The sequence below is a fragment of the Chiloscyllium punctatum genome, chromosome 23 (assembly GCF_047496795.1).
Source record: "Chiloscyllium punctatum isolate Juve2018m chromosome 23, sChiPun1.3, whole genome shotgun sequence".
Classification (NCBI taxonomy): domain Eukaryota; kingdom Metazoa; phylum Chordata; class Chondrichthyes; order Orectolobiformes; family Hemiscylliidae; genus Chiloscyllium; species Chiloscyllium punctatum.
Window position 1 is genome coordinate 27,434,831 of NC_092761.1, and position 18,586 is coordinate 27,453,416.

General features: G+C 51.3%; 1 protein-coding gene across 3 annotated transcripts in view; it reads left to right on the top strand.

The window, feature by feature from the left end:
- Positions 1-249: 249 nt before the first annotated feature.
- LOC140493970 (uncharacterized) overlaps positions 250-18,586 on the top strand; it is a 38,654-nt gene continuing 20,317 nt past the window's right edge. For 2 of the 3 annotated variants that reach the window (XM_072592910.1, XM_072592912.1), the window contains exons 1-2: positions 10,505-10,609; positions 16,969-17,103. The gene's annotated coding sequence lies outside the window, so the exon portion shown is untranslated. Of the gene's footprint in view, positions 285-10,504; positions 10,610-16,968; positions 17,104-18,586 lie in introns of those variants that run through there. The other variant, XM_072592911.1, reaches the window with a different exon arrangement.

Genomic DNA, 18,586 nt, shown 5'->3' on the forward strand with positions numbered 1-18,586 from the left:
AGTCACAAGGGGGAGAGAACCTGAGCGAGTGCAGCACAAAGCGGGAGAATATAAATCAGCAGCGAGGGTCAAGGCCGAATGGGACTTGGATTTGGATAAAAAGCAGAGCAGGAGGCTCGAAATCAGCACCGAGTCACAGAGGGAGGGACCATGTGAGTGAGCAACTTGGAGCAGGAGCTTGAGGCTGACTCACACCTGGGAGAATATAAATCCGCACTGAGGATCGAGGCCTAGTTGTACGTGGGAGTCACAGAGACGGTGACCCTGTGAGGGAGCAGACTGGAGTGAGAGCTGGACGATTACACGTTAGAGGAGACACATCACTGTGTGTGCACATGTCCCTCCCTTGTTCTGTGTTTGTGTGTGTGTTTGTGTGTGTGTTTGTATGCGTGTATTTCCCCTTCCCTCACTGTGTGTGTTTAACTCTCCTCACTGTGTGTGTTTGTCCCTCCCTCGCTGTGTGTGAGCATGTCCCTCCCTCACTATGTGTGTGTGCGTGTCCCTCCCTCACTGTGTGTGTTTGTTTGTGAGTGCGTATGTCTGTGTGTCACCATCCCTCACTTTGTGTGTCCCCTCTCGCTTTCTGAGCATATGTCCCACCCTCGCTGTGTCTGCGTGTCCCACCCTCGCTGTGTGTGTGTGTGTGTGTGTGCGCGCGCGCGCATGTCCCTCTCTCATTGTGTGCGCTTTGCTCTTGCTGTGTGTGTGTGTGTGTGTGTGTGTCCCTCCCTCGCTGTGTGTGTGTGTGTCCCTCCCTCGCTGTGTGTGTGTCCCTCCCTCGCTGTGTGTGTGTGTGTGTGTGTGTGTGTGTGTGTGTGTGTGTGTGTCCCTCCCTTGCTATGTGTGAGCCTGTACCTCCGTCGCTGTGTGTGTGTGTGTGTGTGTGTGTGTGTGTGTGTGTGTGTCCCTCCCTCGATGTGTGTGTGTGTGTGTCCCTCCCTTGCTGCATGTCCCAGCAAGCCTCTCGCTCGCTCTGTGTGTGTGTGTGTGTGTGTGTGTGTATGCGAGTCACACCATCACAGTATGTGTTTGTGTGTCCCCTTCACTGCATGTCCCTCCCTGTGTGTGTGTGTGTGTGTGTGTGTACCTCCCTCGCTGTGTGTGTGTGTCCCTCCCTCGCTGTGAGTGCGCATGTCCCTCCCTCGCTGTGTGTGCATGTCTCTCACTCTTGCAGTGTGTGCGTGTCCCCCTCATTGTGTGTGCATGTCCCTCCCTCGCTGTGTGTGCGTTACCCTCCCTTGCTGCATGTCCCAGCAAGCCTCTCGCTCGCTCTGTGTGTGTGTGTGTGTGTGTATATATGTACGAGTCACACCGTCACAGTATGTGTTTGTGTGTCCCCCTTCACTGCGTGTCCCTCCCTCGCTGTGTGTGTGTGTGTGTGTCCCTCCCTCGCTGTGTGTGTGTGTGTCCCTCCCTCGCTGTGTGTGTGTGTGTCCCTCCCTCGCTGTGTGTGTGTGTGTCCCTCCCTCGCTGTGTGTGTGTGTGTCCCTCCCTCGCTGTGTGTGTGTGTGTCCCTCCCTCGCTGTGTGTGTGTGCGTGTCCCTCCCTCGCTGTGTGTGTGCGTGTCCCTCCCTCGCTGTGTGTGTGTGTGTCCCTCCCTCGCTGTGTGTGTGCGTGTCCCTCCCTCGCTGTGTGTGTGCGTGTCCCTCCCTCGCTGTGTGTGTGCGTGTCCCTCCCTCGCTGTGTGTGTGCGTGTCCCTCCCTCGCTGTGTGTGTGCGTGTCCCTCCCTCGCTGTGTGTGTGCGTGTCCCTCCCTCGCTGTGTGTGTGCGTGTCCCTCCCTCGCTGTGTGTGTGCGTGTCCCTCCCTCGCTGTGTGTGTGCTTGTCCCTCCCTCGCTGTGTGTGTGCATGTCCCTCCCTCGCTGTGTGTGCGTGTCCCTCCCACGCTGTGTGTGCGCGTGTCCCTCCCACGCTGTGTGTGCGCGTGTCCCTCCCTCGCTGTGTGTGCGCGTGTCCCTCCCTCGCTGTGTGTGCGCGTGTCCCTCCCTCGCTATGCGTGCGCGTGTCCCTCCCTCGCTGTGTGTGTGTGTGTCCCTCCCTCGCTCTGTATTTGTGTCCCTCCCTCGCTCTGTATTTGTGTCCCTCCCTCGCTGAGTGTGCGCGTGTTCCTCCCTCGCTGTGTGTGCGTGTATCCCTCCCTCGCTGTGAGTGTGTGTGTGTGTCCCTCCCTCGCTGTGAGTGTGTGTGTGTCCCTCCCTCGCTGTGAGTGCGCATGTCCCTCCCTCGCTGTGTTTGTAGGTCTCTCACTCTTGCAGTGTATGTGTCCCCCCCTCACTGTGTGTGCGTGTCCCTCCCTTGCTGCACGGAAACAGGCCCTTCGGACCAACTCCTGCATGACATTTCTCGTCGCATTTACCACAATTTTCCCAGTATCCCTCTAAACCCATCCTATTCAGACACCCATCCACATGCCTTTAAAATGTATTTCTATCAGCCTCCACTATTTGCTCTGGCAGGTTATTCCATCCACTCTGCGGGGGCCAGTTATTCTTGAGGTTCCTTTGAAAAGTTTCCCTCGCCTGGGGAAATGACCTTGTCTATTGACCCTGTCGATGCCCATCATGATTTTAAACACCTTTTATCGGTTAACTCCTCAGCTTCCCATGTTCAACTGAAAACAGCCCCAGCCTATTCAGGATTTTCCCTGAAGCACAAACCCTCCAACCCTGGCAACATCTTTAGTCATTTCTTCTGAACCCTTTCATGTTCCACGACATCCTTCCGATGACATTGAGACCAGAATTGTCCCAGCAAGCCTCTGGCTCGCTCTGTGTGTGTGTGTGTGTGTGTGTGTGTGTGTATATGTACGAGTCACACCGTCACAGTATGTGTTTGTGTGTCACCCTTCACTGCGTGTCCCTCCCTCGCTGTGTGTGTGTGCGTGTCCCTCCCTCGCTGTGTGTGTGTGCGTGTCCCTCCCTCGCTGTGTGTGTGCGTGTCCCTCCCTCGCTGTGTGTGTGCGTGTCCCTCCCTCGCTATGCGTGCGTGTGTCCCTCCCTCGCTGTGTGTCCCTCCCTCGCTCTGTATTTGTGTCCCTCCCTCGCTGAGTGTGCGCGTGTTCCTCCCTCGCTGTGTGTGTGCGTGTCCCTCCCTCGCTGTGTGTGCGTGTCCCTCCCTCGCTGTGTGTGCGTGTCCCTCCCTCGCTGTGTGTGCGTGTCCCTCCCTCGCTGTGTGTGCGTGTCCCTCCCTCGCTGTGTGTGCGTGTGTCCCCTCGCTGTGTGTGTGCGTTTCCCTCCCTCGCTCTGTGTGTGCGTGTCCCTACCTCGCTGCTTGTCTCAGCAAGCCTCTCGCTCGCTGTGTGTGTCCCTCGCTCGCTGTGTGTGTGCGCATGTCCCTTCCTCGTTGTGTGTGTACGTGTCACACCATCACAGTATGTATTTGTGTGTCCCCCCTTCACTGCCTGACCCTCACTCGCTGTTTGTGTGTGTGTGTGTGTCACTCCATCGCATTGTGTGTATGTGTCTCTCTCTCTTGCTGTGTGTGTGCATGTCTCACCCTCGCTGTGTGTGTGTGCGTGCATGTCCTTCGCTGTGTATGTGTCAGTTCCCCCACACCCCGTGTGTGTGTGTGTGTGTGTTTGTGTGTGTGTGTGTGTGTCCCTCTTGCTGTGCGTGTGTGAGTGCATGTCTCACCTTGCTGTGTGTGCGTGTCCCTCCCACACTGTGTGTTCATGTCCTTGTCTCCCTTGCTCTGTGTGTGTGCGCGTGTCCCCCTCTTGTTGTGAGTAAGTGTCCCTCTTGATGTGTATGTGAGTGTCCCTCCCTCGCTGTGTGTCTGCGTGTATCCCCTTAACTGTGTGTATGTGTGCGTGTCCCTCTTGCTGCGTGTGTGTGTGCGTGGCCCTCCCTCGCTGTGTGTGCATGTGTCACCCCCTCGCTCTGTGTATGTGTGTGTGTCTCTCCCTCGCTCTCTATATGTGTGTGGTCCCACCCTCGCTGTCTATGTGTGCGCATGTCCCTCCCTTGCCGTGTTTCTGTGTGTCCCTCTCTCGCTGTGTGCCTGTGTTTGTGTGCTCGCGCATGCACATGTCCCTCCCTCGCTGTGTGTGCATGTCCCCCTCTTGCTGTGAGTATGTGTGTCCCTCTGGCAGTGTATGTGAGTGTCCCTCCCTCACTGTGGGTCTGTGTGTTTGTGTGTGTGTGTGTATGTCCCTGCCTCGCTGCGTGTCTGCGTGTATCCCCTTAACTGTGATATGTGTGCATGTCCCTCCCTTGCTTTGTGTGTGTGTGTGTGAGACACATTTGCTGTGTGTCCGCGTCACTCCCTCGCTGTGTGTGTGTGTCCGTCCCTTGGGTGTGTGTGTCCCTCTCTCGCCGTGTCTGTGCATGTCCCCTTTCGCTGTGCGTGTGTGCCCCCTCTCAATTTCTGTGCACATGCCCTCCCCCTCGCCATGTGTGTGCTTGTCCCTCCTTCCCTGTGTGTGTGTGTGCGCCCCACTCCCTCGCCGTGTGTGTTTGTGTATGACCCTCCCTCGCTGTGTGTGTTTGTGTATGACCCTCCCTCGCTGTGTGTGCGTGTGTCCCTCCCTCGCTGTGTGTGCGTGTGTCCCTCCCTCGCTGTGTGTGCGTGTGTCCCTCCCTCGCTGTGTGTGCGCGTGTCCCTCCCTCGCTGTGTGTGCGTGTGTCCCTCCCTCGCTGTGCGTGTGCATGTTCCTCCCTCTCTGTGTGTCTCAGCAATTCCCTCGCTCGCTGTGTGTCCCTCGCTCGCTGTGTGTGTCTCGCTTGCTGTGTGTGTGTGTGTGTGTGTGTGTCACACCCTGACAGTGTGTGTTTGTGTGTGTCCCTTCGCTGCGTGTCCCTCACTCGCTGGTTGCGTGTGTGTCACTCCCTCGCGTTGTGTGTATGTGTCTCTCTCGCTTTGTGTGTGCGTCTCCCTCCCTTGCTGTGAGTGTGCGTGTCCCCCCTTGCTGTGTGTGTGCGTGTGTATTTGTGTGTGTGGATGTGCGCGTGTTCTTCCCTTGCTGTGTATGTGTGTGTCCCTCCCTCGCTGTGTGTGTGTGCATGTCCCTACCTCGCTGTGTATGTGCATGTCCTTCCCTCGCTGTGTGTGCAAGTCCCTCTCTCATTGTGTGTGCACGTGTCACTCCCTTGCTCTGTGTGTGTGTCCCTCCCTTGCTCTTTGTGTATATCCCCCTCAATATATGTGCGCATCTCCCCTTGGTGTGTGAGTGCATGCCCCCCTTGCTGTGTGTGCGTGTGTCCCTCCCTCGCTGTGCCTGTGCATGTCCTCTCTCGCTGTGTGTGCGTGTGTCCCTCTCAATTTCTGTGCACATGCCCTCCCCCTCACCGTGTGTCTGCTTGTCCCTCCCTTGCTGTGTGTGTGCGTGTCCTTTCCTCGCTGTGTGTGTGCGTGTCCCTCCTTCGCTGTGTGTGCGCACGTCCCTCCCTCGCTGCGTGTGTCAGCAAGTCCCTCGCTCTGTGTGTGTGTGTGTGTCTCTTCCTCGCTGTTCGTGTATTTGTGTCACATCCTCACAGTATGTGTTTGTGTGTCTCCCCCTTCACTGCGTGTCCCTCACTCGGTGTTTGTGTGTATGTGTCTCTCTCTCGCTGTGTGTGTGAGTGTCCCTCCCTCTGTATGTGTGTGTGTGTAAGTGTGTCTCCCTCCCACGCTGTGTGTGCAGGTCCCCCTCGCTGTGTGTGTGTGCGTGACCCCCTCACTGTATGTGTGTGTCCGTCCCTCCCTCGCTGTGCGTGTGTGTGTGTGTCCCTCTTGCTGTGCGTATGTGTGTGTGACCCTCCCTCGCTGTGTGTGCATGTGTCTCCCCCTCGCTGTGTGTGCGTGTGTCCCTCTCTTGCTCTGTCTGTGTTTGTGTGTGTGTCCCTCCCTCGCTCTGTGTGTTTGTGTATGTTCCTCCCTTGCTGTGTGTGCATGTCATTCCCTCACTGTGTTTGCGTATCCCTCCCTCGCTCTGAGTGTTTGTATGTGTGTGTGTGTGTGTGTGTGTGTGTGTGTGTGTGTGTCCGTGCGCAAGCACATCCCTCCCTCGGTGTGTGAGTGCGCGTGTCCCTCCCTTGCTGTGTGTGTCTCTCGCTCGCTGCATGTGTGTGTACCCCTTCCTCGCTGTGTGTGCGTGTTCTTCCCTGTGTGTGTGTGTGTGTGTGTGCGCCCGCGCGCGCGCGTCCCCTCCTTCGCTGCGTGTATGTCCCTCCTCGCTGTGTGTCTGTGGGTAACCCCCCTCACTGTGTGTGTTTGCGTGTCGTTCCCTCGCTGTGTGTATCCCACACTCGCTGTGTGTGCACGTGTCCCCCCTCGATTTGCGTGTGTGTTTCCATCCCGAGTGTGTGTGCGCGTGTGTGTGTGCGTGTCGCTCCCTCGCTTTGTGTGTCCGTCCCTTGTGTGTCTGTGTGTCCCCCCCGCCGTGTCTGTGCGTGTCCCCTCTCAATTTCTGTGCACATGCCCTCCCCCTTGACGTGCGTGTCCCTTCATTCACTGTATGTGTGTGTGTGTCCCTCCCTTGCTCTGTGTGTGTGTTTGTGTGTGTATCCCTCCCTCGCTGTGTGTTCGCGGGTAAACCCCTCACCGTGTGTGTTTTTTTGTCGGTCCCTCACTGTGTGTGCACGCGTCCATCCCTTGCTTTGTGTGTGTGTGTGTGTGTGTGTGTGTGTGTGTGTGTGTGTGTGTGCATGTCACTCCCTCGCTTTGCGTGTATGTGTCCGTCCCTTGTGTGCATGTGTGCGTGTGTGCATGTCCCTCCTTTGCTCTGTGTTTGTGTGTGTGTGTATATGTGTGTGTGTCATTCCCTCGCTTTGCGTGTTTGTCACTGTCCCTTGTGTGTATGTGTGTGTGTGTGACCAGCTTGCTGTGTGCGCGTGTCCCACCCTTGCCATGTCTATGTGTGTCCTCTCTCGCTGTGTCTGTGTGTGCCCCCTCTCAATTTCTGTGCACATGCCCTCCCCCTCGACATGTGTGTGTTTGTCCATCCCTCACGGTGTGTGCGTGTCCCTCCTTCGCTTTGTGTGTGTGTGTGTCCCCGTCCCTTGCAGTGTGTGTGTGTCCCTCCCTCGCCGTGTGTCTGCGTGTATCCCTCTCACTGTGTGTATTTGTGCGTGTCCCTCCCTCGCTTTGCGTGTGTGTACACCTTCTCAATTTGTGTGCACATGCACGACCCCTCGCGGTGTGTGTGCTTGTCCCTCCTTCACTGTGTGTCCCTCTCTCGCTGTGTGTTTGCATGTCGCTTCCTCGCTGTGTGTGTCCATGCTCCCTCCCTCGCTGCATGTCTCAGCGTGTCCCTCCCTTGCTCTGTGTGTGTGTGTCCCTCCCTCACTGTGTGTGTGTCCCTCGCTGTCTGTGTATGTGCGCGTGCATGTCCTTTCCTCACTGTGTGTGCATGTCCTTCCCTCGCTGTGTCTGTGTGCGTGTCCCTCCCTCGCTGTGTGCGTGTCCCTCCCTCGCTGTGTCTGTGTTCCTCCCTCGCTGTGTGTGTGCGAGTCCCTCTTGCTGTGCGTGTGTGTGCTTGGCCCTCCCTTGTTGTGTGAGCATGTGTCTCCCCCCTTGCTGTGTGTGCGCGTGTCCCTCTCTTGCTCTGTGTGTGTGTGTGTGTGTGTCCCCTCCCTCGCTGTGTATGCATGTCCCTCTGTGGCTGTGTGTGTGTGCCCCTCTTGCTGTGTGTGGCTCTCCCTCGCTGTGTGTGCATGTGTCCCTCTCTTGCTCTGTGTGTGTATGTGTCTGTCCCTCGGGGTGTGTGTGTGTGTGTGTGTGTGTGTGTGTTCTCATCCTTGTTGTCTGTGTGTGTGCGTGTTCTTCCCTCGCTGTGTATGTGTGAGTTACCCCCTTGCTCTGTGTGTGTGCATGTGTGTGTGTGTGTGTCCCTCTCTTGCTGTGTGTGTGTGTGTGTGTCGATGTCCCTCTCTCGCTGTGTGTTTGTGTTTGTGTGCTTGGGCATGTGCGTGTTCTTCCCTCGCTGTGTGTACGTGTTCCCCTCTTGCTGTGCGTCTGTGTGTCCCTCTTGCAGTGTTTGTGAGTGTCCTTCCCTCGCTCTGTCTGTGTGTGTGTGTGTGTGTGTGTACACGCGCGCATGTGTGTCCCTCCCTCACTGTTTGCGTGTCAGTTTCCTGCCGTGTGTGTGTGTGTGTCCATGTCCCTCCCTGGCTATGTGTGCGCGTGTCCCTCCTTCACTGTGTGTCCCTCTCTTGCTATGTGTTTGCGTGTCGCTTCCTCGCTGTGTGTGTGTCCCTCCCACGCTGTGTGTGTCCATGCTCCCTCCCTCGCTGCGTGTCTCAGCGTGTCCCTCCCTTGCTCTGTGTGTGTGTGTCCCTCCCTCACTGTGTGTGTGTCCCTTCCTCACACTGTGTGTATGTGTGTGTTCCTCCCTCGCTGTGTGTGTGCGTGTCCCTCCCTTGCTCTGTGTGTGTGTGTGTGTGTGTGTGTGTGTGTCCCACTTGCTGTGCGTGTGTGTGCTTGGCCCTCCCTCGTTGTGTGAGCATGTGTCTCCCCCCTCGCTGTGTGTGTGTGTGTGTGTGTGTCCCTCCCTCGCTGTGTATGCATGTCCCTCCCTGGCTCTGTGTGTGTGCGTGTGTATGTGTGTGTGTGTGTCCCTCCCTCGCTCTGTGTGTGTGTGTGCCCCTCTTGCTGTGCATGGCCCTCCCTCACTGTGTATGTGTGAGTTTCCCCCCTTTGCTCTGTGTGTGTGTGTGTGTGTGTGTGTGTGTGTGTGTGTCCCTCTTGCTGTGCGTGGCTCTCCCTCGCTGTGGGTGCGCGTGTCCCTCTCTTGCTCTCTGTGTGTGTGTGTGTGTGTGTGTGTGTGTGTGTGTGTGTGTGTGTCTCCCTCGCTGTGTGTGTGTGTGTGTTCTCATCCTCGCTGTCTGTGTGTGTGCGTGTCCCTCCCTTTCTGTGTGTGTGTGTGTGTGTGTGTGTGTGTGTGTGTGTGTGTCTGTGTGTCCCTCCTCAGTGTGTGTGTGTATGTGTGTATGTGTCCCACTTGCTGTGCGTGTGTGTGCTTGGCCCTCCCTCGTTGTGTGAGCATGTGTCTCCCCCCTCGCTGTGTGTGTGTGTGTGTGTGTGTCCCTCCCTCGCTGTGTATGCATGTCCCTCCCTGGCTCTGTGTGTGTGCGTGTGTATGTGTGTGTGTGTGTCCCTCCCTCGCTCTGTGTGTGTGTGTGCCCCTCTTGCTGTGCATGGCCCTCCCTCACTGTGTATGTGTGAGTTTCCCCCCTTTGCTCTGTGTGTGTGTGTGTGTGTGTGTCCCTCTTGCTGTGCGTGGCTCTCCCTCGCTGTGGGTGCGCGTGTCCCTCTCTTGCTCTGTGTGTGTGTGTGTGTGTGTGTGTGTGTCTCCCTCGCTGTGTGTGTGTGTGTGTTCTCATCCTCGCTGTCTGTGTGTGTGCGTGTCCCTCCCTTGCTGTATGTATGTGCGTGTTCTTCCCTCGTTGTGTATGTGTGAGTTACCCCCTTGCTCTGTGTGTGTGTGTGTGTGTCCCTCTTGCTGAGGATGTGTGTGTGTGTCCCTCCCTCGCTGTGTGTGCGTGTGTGTGTGTGTGTGTCTGTCTGTCCATGTCCCTTACTGGCTGTGTGTGTGCATGCCCCTCGCTCGCTGTGTATCTGTGTTTGTGTGCTTGGGCATGTGCGTGTTCTTCCCTTGCTGTGTGTACGTGTTCCCCTCTTGCTGTGAGTATGTGTGTCCCTCTTGCAGTGTATGTGAGTGTCCTTCCCTCACTGTGTGTGTGTGTGTGTGTGTGTGTGTGTGTGTGTCCATGTCCCTCCCTAGCTATGTGTGTGCGTGCCCCTCTCTCGCTGTGTGTACGTGTCCCCTCTTGCTGTGAGTATGTGTGACCCTTTTACAGTGTATGTGAGTGTCCTTCCCTCGCTGCGCGTGTGTGTATGCGTGTCACTCCCACACTGTGTGTGTGTCCCTCCCTTGCTGTGTGTATGTGCGCATCCCTCCCTCACTGTGTTTGTGTGTTCCCGTCCCTCACAGTATGTGTGTCTGTATTCCCCTCACTGTGTGTCTGTTTGCGTGTCCCTCCCTCGCTTTGCGTGTGTGTGCCCCCTCTCAATTTGTGTGCACATGCCTTCCCCCTCACGGTGTGTGTGTGCGTGTCCCTCCCTTGCTGTGTATTTGCGTCTCGCTCCCTCACTGTATGTGTGCGTGTCCCTCCCACGGTGTGTATGTGCATGTCCCCTCCCTCAGTGCGTGTCTCAGCTTGTCCCTCCCTCACTGTGTATGTGAGTGCGTGTGTGTGTGTGTGTCCCTTAGCTGCATGTCTGTGCGTGTCCCTCCCTCAGTGTGTGCACGTGTCCCTCCCTCGCTGTGTGTGTGTGTGTGTGTGTGTGTGTACCTTCCTTGCTGTGTGTGTGTGAGTATGTGTCCTTCACTCGATTTGCATGTGTGTCCCTTCCTCGCTGTGTATCTGCGTGTATCCCCTCACTGTGTGTGTTTGCATGTCCTTCCCTCGCTATGTGTTTCCGTGTATCCCCCTCACTGTGTGTGTGTGCGTGTGCGTGTGTGTGTGTGTCCTTCCCTTACTGTGTGTCTGCGGGTATCTCCCTCACTCTGTGTGTTTGCGTGTCGCTCCCTTGCTCTGTGTGTGTGTGTGTGTGTGTGTGTCCAAAATTTGCACCATCAGTGAATCGGCCATCATAAATTGACTGTGGTATTCAGGAATGTGTGGTTTAAGTAAGTTCACCACGAGAAATGCAGGGTTTAATGTATAGGTAGAGGGGTGGGTCTGGGTAGGATGCTCTTCAGAGTTTTGGAATGGACTGGTTGGGCCGAATGGCGTGGTTGCACACGATGGCGATTCTATTCAGGTTATTGTCCAGCCCTGTCAACCATCCCCATCTCTTACACCTTGCCTTATCCCCAATATTCTCCTTAACACTGTAATCTCCTCCAGACTCTAAAACACTCCTTGCCTATGTAACCTTCTCCAGTCCTTACAAAGATCGATATGTCTGACATCTCTTCCTGCTTTTAGAACCCTCCCTATAACTATTACCATTTGGTACAGCACTCCCAAACATTGTTCCCCTTGAAACTCCCAGAAACATTTGTATCTCTGAAAACTCATCTGGACTGTCTCAACTTCCCTTTGACAGTTACATGCTGAGACCTGCTCTATATCAGTGAAGTAATTAAGTCTTGGCAACACTCACTGTTATAATCTCCCTCCAGCCTTACAGCACTGAGGATCTGTAGAAGGTCTTTTCAAACTGACAGCCATCTCTGTGTCTGTAATCTCCTCCACTCCCCATAATACATTCTCTCTGAGCTCCTCTGTAGTCGACTAAACACTCCCTAACACTGTCTGTATCATTATAACCTTCTCCAGAAACACAACCTTCCCTATCTTTGTAAATCCCTACACCAGTCCCTATCCCTCTCAGCTCCGTCTAATAATGCAACCCTCCATGTCTGAGTATTCACCTTCAGTCCCTACTCACCTCCCTATCTGTGTAACCTTCTCCATTCATTTTTGCTTCAGTCTCTTCAACTGTCCCTGTCAGTGTAACCCCTTCCAGAAGTGAAAACTCTCCTCTTTTTGACTTACTCAGACCACACAACCCTCCATATCTATAACCTACTCCGATCAGAGAAACATACCTCTGCAAACTGCTCCAACTCTTCCACTCTCCATAAGCTCCTGCAGCTCTTACATCCCTCCCTATCGACCAAATCTCTTCCAGTCCCTAAACACCAACAGTCTGTGGAGACCCGACCACCATCCCTATCAGTGTAATACTCTCAGGTCTCTGCAGGAATCATGATCTGTTGAACTCACTCTATGCCTGTGCCTCTCCCAATCCAGTCCCTATAAAACCTACTATCTATTTAACACCCTCCTGTCACTCTCACCCCCATGTCAATGTAAGCTCCTCCTGTGTCTCCACCATCTACCCATCTCCATAATCTTGTCCAGATCTTACACCACTATCTGTTTAAACGTCACCCTCCTCTACAACTTCCTCCTGTTTGTGCTATGCTCCCTTATCTGTGAAACTGTTTCTGACCAAAATTGTTATCGCAGTCTCTGAAAAGAAATCCAGATTCCACAGCCTCCATAACCCCCAGAACCTAAGCCTTCCTATGTCTATAAACATCTTCAGTCACGATCACCCTGCATATCTCTGTTTGTTCTTCCAGTCGATACAAACATCTTTATCTCTGTAATCTGCTCAGTTCCTTAAAACAGTCCCTGTCTGTGATCCAGCCCTGTCCTACAAACATCCTTTTCCCTGTAAACTTCTCTATCCCTCCCAACATTCCCATCTCTATGAACCTCTGTCAGCCCGACAGCTCTCCACATTTCTGTAACCTCCTGTGGGTCTATGGTCCTCCTTCCCTGTGAAACCACCTCCAGTCCCCATATCCCTCCCAGTCTGGGTCCTCTGCTCCAGATCAGACCATTGCTGTCTCTGTAAACACCTCCACTCCTGACAACTCTTCCCATTTGTGTAACCTCGTTCAGACCCCATATTCTCCAGCTTCCTGAATCCTCTTCCTGCATTGCAACCAAAACCACATGTTTCTGTAATATCCACCAGTGCTTACACCCTCCCCAAATCTGTAACCACTTGCAGTCCTAACAAAGCACCTAAACTGTGAAACCTCTCATTTCCCTACAATCCTCCCTCCCTCCCTCCTCAAATGCCTTCATCACCATGAAACCTCACAATTACTGAAACTTCCTAATGTCTGCACAATCCTCGTGCTCTGATATCCCTCCCTATCTCTGTAACCCCCACCACCCTCCAGTGCCCTTCCGGGGAACATGGCAGAGGAGGGAAGATTTGTAGCGTCTGGACCATATTACGGAGGTAGAATTCTGGGAATTACCGATTTAGTCTTATGTCTGTGGTGTGCAGATTATTGGCGAGGACTCTAAAGACAGGATTTATGACTACTTGGAAAACCATAGTTAAATTAGAGACAGTCAGCATGACTATGAGGGGTACGTCATGCCTCACAAACCTTTTTGAATTCTTTGAGGATATGACAGAATACTTTGATGGTTCATTCAGAAAAGAAGGATGATTGGGATACAGGGAAATCTGTCTGTCTGCATAGAGGATCGGATGGCCCAGAGAAGACAGAGTATGGCAGCAGTCGGAGAGTATTGAGCCTGGAGCTCAGTGACCAGTGGGGTTCTGTATCAATCAGCTCCGGGACCCTGCTCTTTTTGATTTTTGTAAATGACTTAGATGTGGATGTTGGAGAGTGGGTTAGTAAGTTTGCCATTCATGCGAAGGTTGCTTGAGTGATGGGGAATGTGGAGGCCTGTTGGAGGTTGCAATGGAACATTGACAGGACGCAGAGCTGGGCTGGAAGTGGCAGATGGAGTTCAATCTGGAAAAGTGTGAAGTGATTCATTCTGGAATGCCGACCTTGAATACAGAATACAGGGTGAAAGGCAGAATACTTGGCAGTGCGGAGGAACAGAGAGATCATGGGGTCCATGCCCATAGATCCCTCAAGTTGCCACGCACGTTGGTAGGGTTGTTAAAAAGGCATATGTTGTGTTGGCTTTTCTTAACAAGGGGATTGATTTTAAGAGCCGTGAGGTTTTACTGCATCTTTATAGTGACCTGTTGAGACCACACTTGGAATATTGTGTTCAGTTCTGGTCCCATTTTTACAGCAAGGATGTGCAAGTTTTAGAGAGCGTACATAGGAGATTTACCAGGATGCTGCCTGGAAAGGAGGGCATTTCTTATGGAGAATGTTTCAGGGAGCTAAGGCTTTTCTCATTGGAGTGAAGAAGGGGGCGGGGTGACTTGATAGAGGTGAACATGATGATGAGAATCACACAGAGAGAGTGAATAGTCAGAGACTTTTCCTCCTGTGGAATAAATGGCTATTACAAGGCGGCATAATTTTAAGGTGATTGGAGGATGGATAAGAGGATAGAGAATGGTAGGTGGTTGGATGGACTGCCAATGGTGGTAGTAAAATTAGATACATCCGGGACATTTAATAGACCCTTGGACAGACACATGGGTAGTAGTAAAATGAAGGGTATGTAGATTAGTTTGATCTTACAGTCGGATAAAAAGTTGTCATAGCATCATGGCCGAAGGGTCTTGTCCTGCACTGTTCTGTGTTCTACGTTCTGTGTGGTAAAGTGGGTAATAAGCTCAGATCAGTGTAAAAGGATATGGCATTCAGGAGGAGCTAGTCAACTGGATACAAAGACTACTTGATGGTAGGAGACAGAGAGTGATGGGAGACATTTTTCTTCTGACCGGAGACATGTGACCAGCGGTGAAGTGGGTCCACTCTTGTTTGTCATTTGGACAAATGGTTTGGATGGGACTATTGGTTTCCTGGTAACTAAGCTTCTTGGGTGACACTGACACTGGTAGTAAAGTGGTTAGTGGAGAAGATTATATGATACAACAAAATTAACAGTACTGCTGGGATAGTGAGCTGAAGAATAGCAGATGAATTTTAATTAGATAAATGTGAAGTGTTTCATTTTGGTGAAACAAACCAGGGTGGGACTTGTACAGTTAATGTTCGGGCCCTGGTTAGTGTTGTCAGTCAGAGACCCCAGGGAGACAGGCTGATGAAGCAGGAGTTTGGGACGGTTATCTTCATTAGGAGAGCATTGAGAGTAGGAAAGACATTGGTGGGGCTATCATAAAAACATTGTTGTTCATTATGAAGAACACACGTGGTTCACTTGCCTCATTTAGTAAAGGACATCTGACATTCTAACCTGGTCTGGTCGACATGTGACTCCGGATCCACAGCAATATGGCTGAATCTGAGCTGCGCTCTGGATAATTAGCAGTGGGGTCAAAAAATATTGTTCAGGCAGTGACACCCACATCCCATGAATGAATAAATAAAAATACATATGTCCCTCCCTATCTCTGCAAACCCCTGCAGATGCAGCAATCCGTACTGGCTTTGTAACACCGTTCAGGCCCTGACCACTCTCTGTATCACTCTCACCACCTCCAGCCCCTTCACCTCTCCCTGTTCCCATTGTGTCATTAAACCCTGACAATGATTCCCCTTCCCACAGCCCTCCTCCTGCGAGCAGACCCTTTGCAATCCATTTAACATTTACTCCTAAAACTCTCTCTCACTTCAGGATTTAAGTATTTTGTGGTGATCTTCTCAGCCTCATAATCAAGTATGATCCCTTTTGTCCTGAGTGAGGGACCAGTGGGGATTTCTTGCTGAGGTTTTTACTGTTTCAATGGAATGTCCTTTTGTTGAGTGTTTTATACTGTTCCTTTAAATGTTTTCCACTGTCCATTTACAGACACATGTTTCAATCTGTTTAGCGTGTTCACCTTGGTCAGTTCTCCTCTCAAACTCATATAATTGACTATTTTTGTTTCTAGTTGTAGCTGGTCCTTTCTGTGATTCACTTTAAAACTTTATATTTCTTTAAACTGCACTTTCTCACAATTTCCCAGAGGATCTCTCCAGGTGACATTCCTCATTCACTAAGTTACATCACACAACAGTCGCTCTGAAATAGTTACGTCCCTAGTCAGTTGCACAATGTGTTATTCAAAGAAACACTGAAAGAAAATTCTCTGAACTCCTCTTCCAATATCACTCTTGTCTGTGTGGATGTCCTAGATTTTGGGAATATTGATGTTTCCCAAAGTTATCACAATGCTTTTATTAAAAATTCTAATTGATTCCTGTTTATTGCAGTGATGAACAATGAAATGCTGTTCGGTGGCTAAAACTGTTCTGCTGCTTGTGTCCTTTGCAAGTTGTAGCCAGAATTTACATTCAAACTTACTCCACTTCATGATCTGATGCCAAATGCTTTCTCCGTAATGCCTTTGGTATCCATTATCGTTAGTGTTACCCATTTTGCCTGGGTTTCCGCAAGGTTGTGAACCATCGAATATTTATGATCCACCTTTTGTTCGCCCTGTAACCAAGTCTCATTGCTGTCTAAATCTCTTTTATCTCTGTGTCACAAATCCATCTACCTTATTGCAGAGACTTTGTCCATTCCAAACAAATCATAATTTACTCTTTCTCACAATTTCCTGTCACAACCCGATTCACTGATGTACAGTTTTAACTAAACTTTCCTGTTCCTTTCTGCTTGTCTTCAGTCACATTCCCATGCTGTTCGGATGCTTCACCTTTTCTATTTGGATTTGGAAAGTTCCTTTCACCTGAACCCTTTCCCTGCATCCTCTCTGTCAGTTTACAGCCCTGTCCATAAACCTACTGACATGATTGGCCCGGACACTGGTCCCATCATGGTTCCAGTGGGGCCCAGTGTAACGGGATTGCTTTTATTAACTCGTGGGATTTTAGTGTCTCTGGCTGACCAGCCTCTCTTGCCCAGTCCTAGTTGCCCTTGAGCTGAGTAACTTGCTTGGCCATTTTAGAGGGAATTAAGAGGCAATCGCTTTGCTGTGGGTATGTCGTGCAGACCACGTGAGAATAGCAGATGTCCTTCTCGAAATGACAAGTGTTTGGATTTTTTGTTCATTGGCAATTGTCTCATAGTTATTTATGGATTATTAATTATTATCTTTAAATTTATTGATTTCAAATTCCCCCATTTCTGATGGTGTGATTCAAACTTGTCTCCCGTGAACATTAGCTGAGGTTTTGGATACATGCTCTAGCAATAATGCCACTAGTCCATCACTTCACCTGCTCACTGGTTGCTCATTCCTGACCAGTTTTTCCATCATGAAGCAGAACCCCTTCTTCCTACACAATTGTTTGATTCTAAAACCTTCTGACATGATTGTTTGAGCCTGATACCTTCCAGCACTCTGGTGATATCACTGAGTATCTCCCCATATGGTATCCCTCACTGTGTGGGGCTAATTGCTGCATCTGTCAATGCCCCTCGCTCTTACAGCCACTCCAGATCCTGAATCAGCAGAATTCTCCACCCCAGAGAGATGCAGCAGCACAGGCCAGGGACGGAATCTGGGATTTTACAGATCTCTGTTTTACTCAGGACCATTCTCCATGTGTAACTCTCACTACATCAGTATAAATTCCCATTCTGTCTATTTGTCTGTCTCCTGTAGGTGCTCAGGAAGGTCCTGACTCAATAGACTTCACAGCTGCTGGGTGTCTCGTCCATCATCACATTGAAGATGGTTGGTCTGCCAGAGAGACAAAGGGCAGGGAGATCTGGAGCCTTCAATAAATCCTGCAGTGAGGTAAGATCACTCACAGTGCACAGAGCAGAGAGCAATGAGAGGGCTCCATATATCGGCTAACAAGACATGACATAGATACAGTGCTGGAGGGGGAGCAGAGTACAGACACACCTCAGTCTCAATCACCACCCCTGCTGTAAGTTTTGTTGTACAGAGACAGCATCGGGGTATCACAGTTATCAATCCAGGCCTATGCTGTCTCAGTGAGCATCAGTACAACAGAGGGGAAAGCAGGCTTCCCAAGAGAGAGTGGGAATGCTACCTGGGATCTTTCTGTTCTGTATTTCCCTCTCCAACACTGTATCTATGGCATGGTGAAGACCGATGTCTCCAATAATTTTTAACTCCTGTAACAGTTCCTGTCTCTGTAACCTCCTCTCTTCCCTATAGTCCCTCCACAGATTTGAAATGTATTGCATTCCAGACTATCATCCCTATTACTGTAATTTGCTTCAGTGTCTACAGTGTGCCTTATCTCTGTAGTCTCCCCCTCCAATGACAGAGTCATGCAGAACAGAAACAGAACCTTTACTTTGATCCAACTAGTCGATGCTGAAGATGGTTCCTGAACGGGTCACGTTTCCCTGCAATTGGCTCATATCCCTTCAAGCCTTCTCCTCTCCATGTATCTACCTAAAATGTCTTTTCCATGTTGTCATTGTGCTTCTCTCCATCACTTCCCCTGGCAACTTATTCAATATGTGCACCATGCTCTCTGTGAAAAATGTCCTTCTTTGATCCCTTTTAAGTCTTCCCTCTCCCACCTCATATTTCTGCCCTCTAGTTATGGACTCCCCTACCCTGGGATAGAGACCTTCACGATTCACGTTACCTGTACCCCTCATGGTTTATAAAGCTTTATAAGGTCACCCCCTAGCCACCTATGCCAAATGGAAATACGCAGGACAATGATATAAATATTTCTGCTCGTGTCCCTGCCACTACTTTGCTACAATGTTCTGGGATACAGTTGTTCAGGACCTTAGGGCTTTTTCTACATTTGAGTTCTTAGACATCCAACACCACCTCTCCTGTAATGGGGACTCTTTACAAGACATCACTGTTTCTCTCCCTTTGTTTCCTAGTCTTTGACCACAGTATGTTCTGACATGATATATTTATTAGGGTCTTGCCCATCTCCTGTGGTTCCATACCTGAGGGGCCTTATTGTCTCTCTAGTTGCTTTTTTGTACTTGTATGCTGTAGAATTTCCTTGCATTCTCCTTAACTTTATCTGCCAAAGCTATCTCATTCCCACTGTTGTGCTTTCCAGCTTATCCACCCTGTCCTTGGAAGTCAAACCCTTCAGTATCAATAATATCTTCGTCAATCTTTGCTCCGTGTACAATTTCAGAAAATGCTTCCTAAATCGGGATGATCAGAATTCGACACAATACTCCAACTGGGGACCCAGCAATGTCTTGTCCAGCCGTATCATGATGGACCAACTCAGGTATTCAATGCTCTGACCCATGATGGCAAG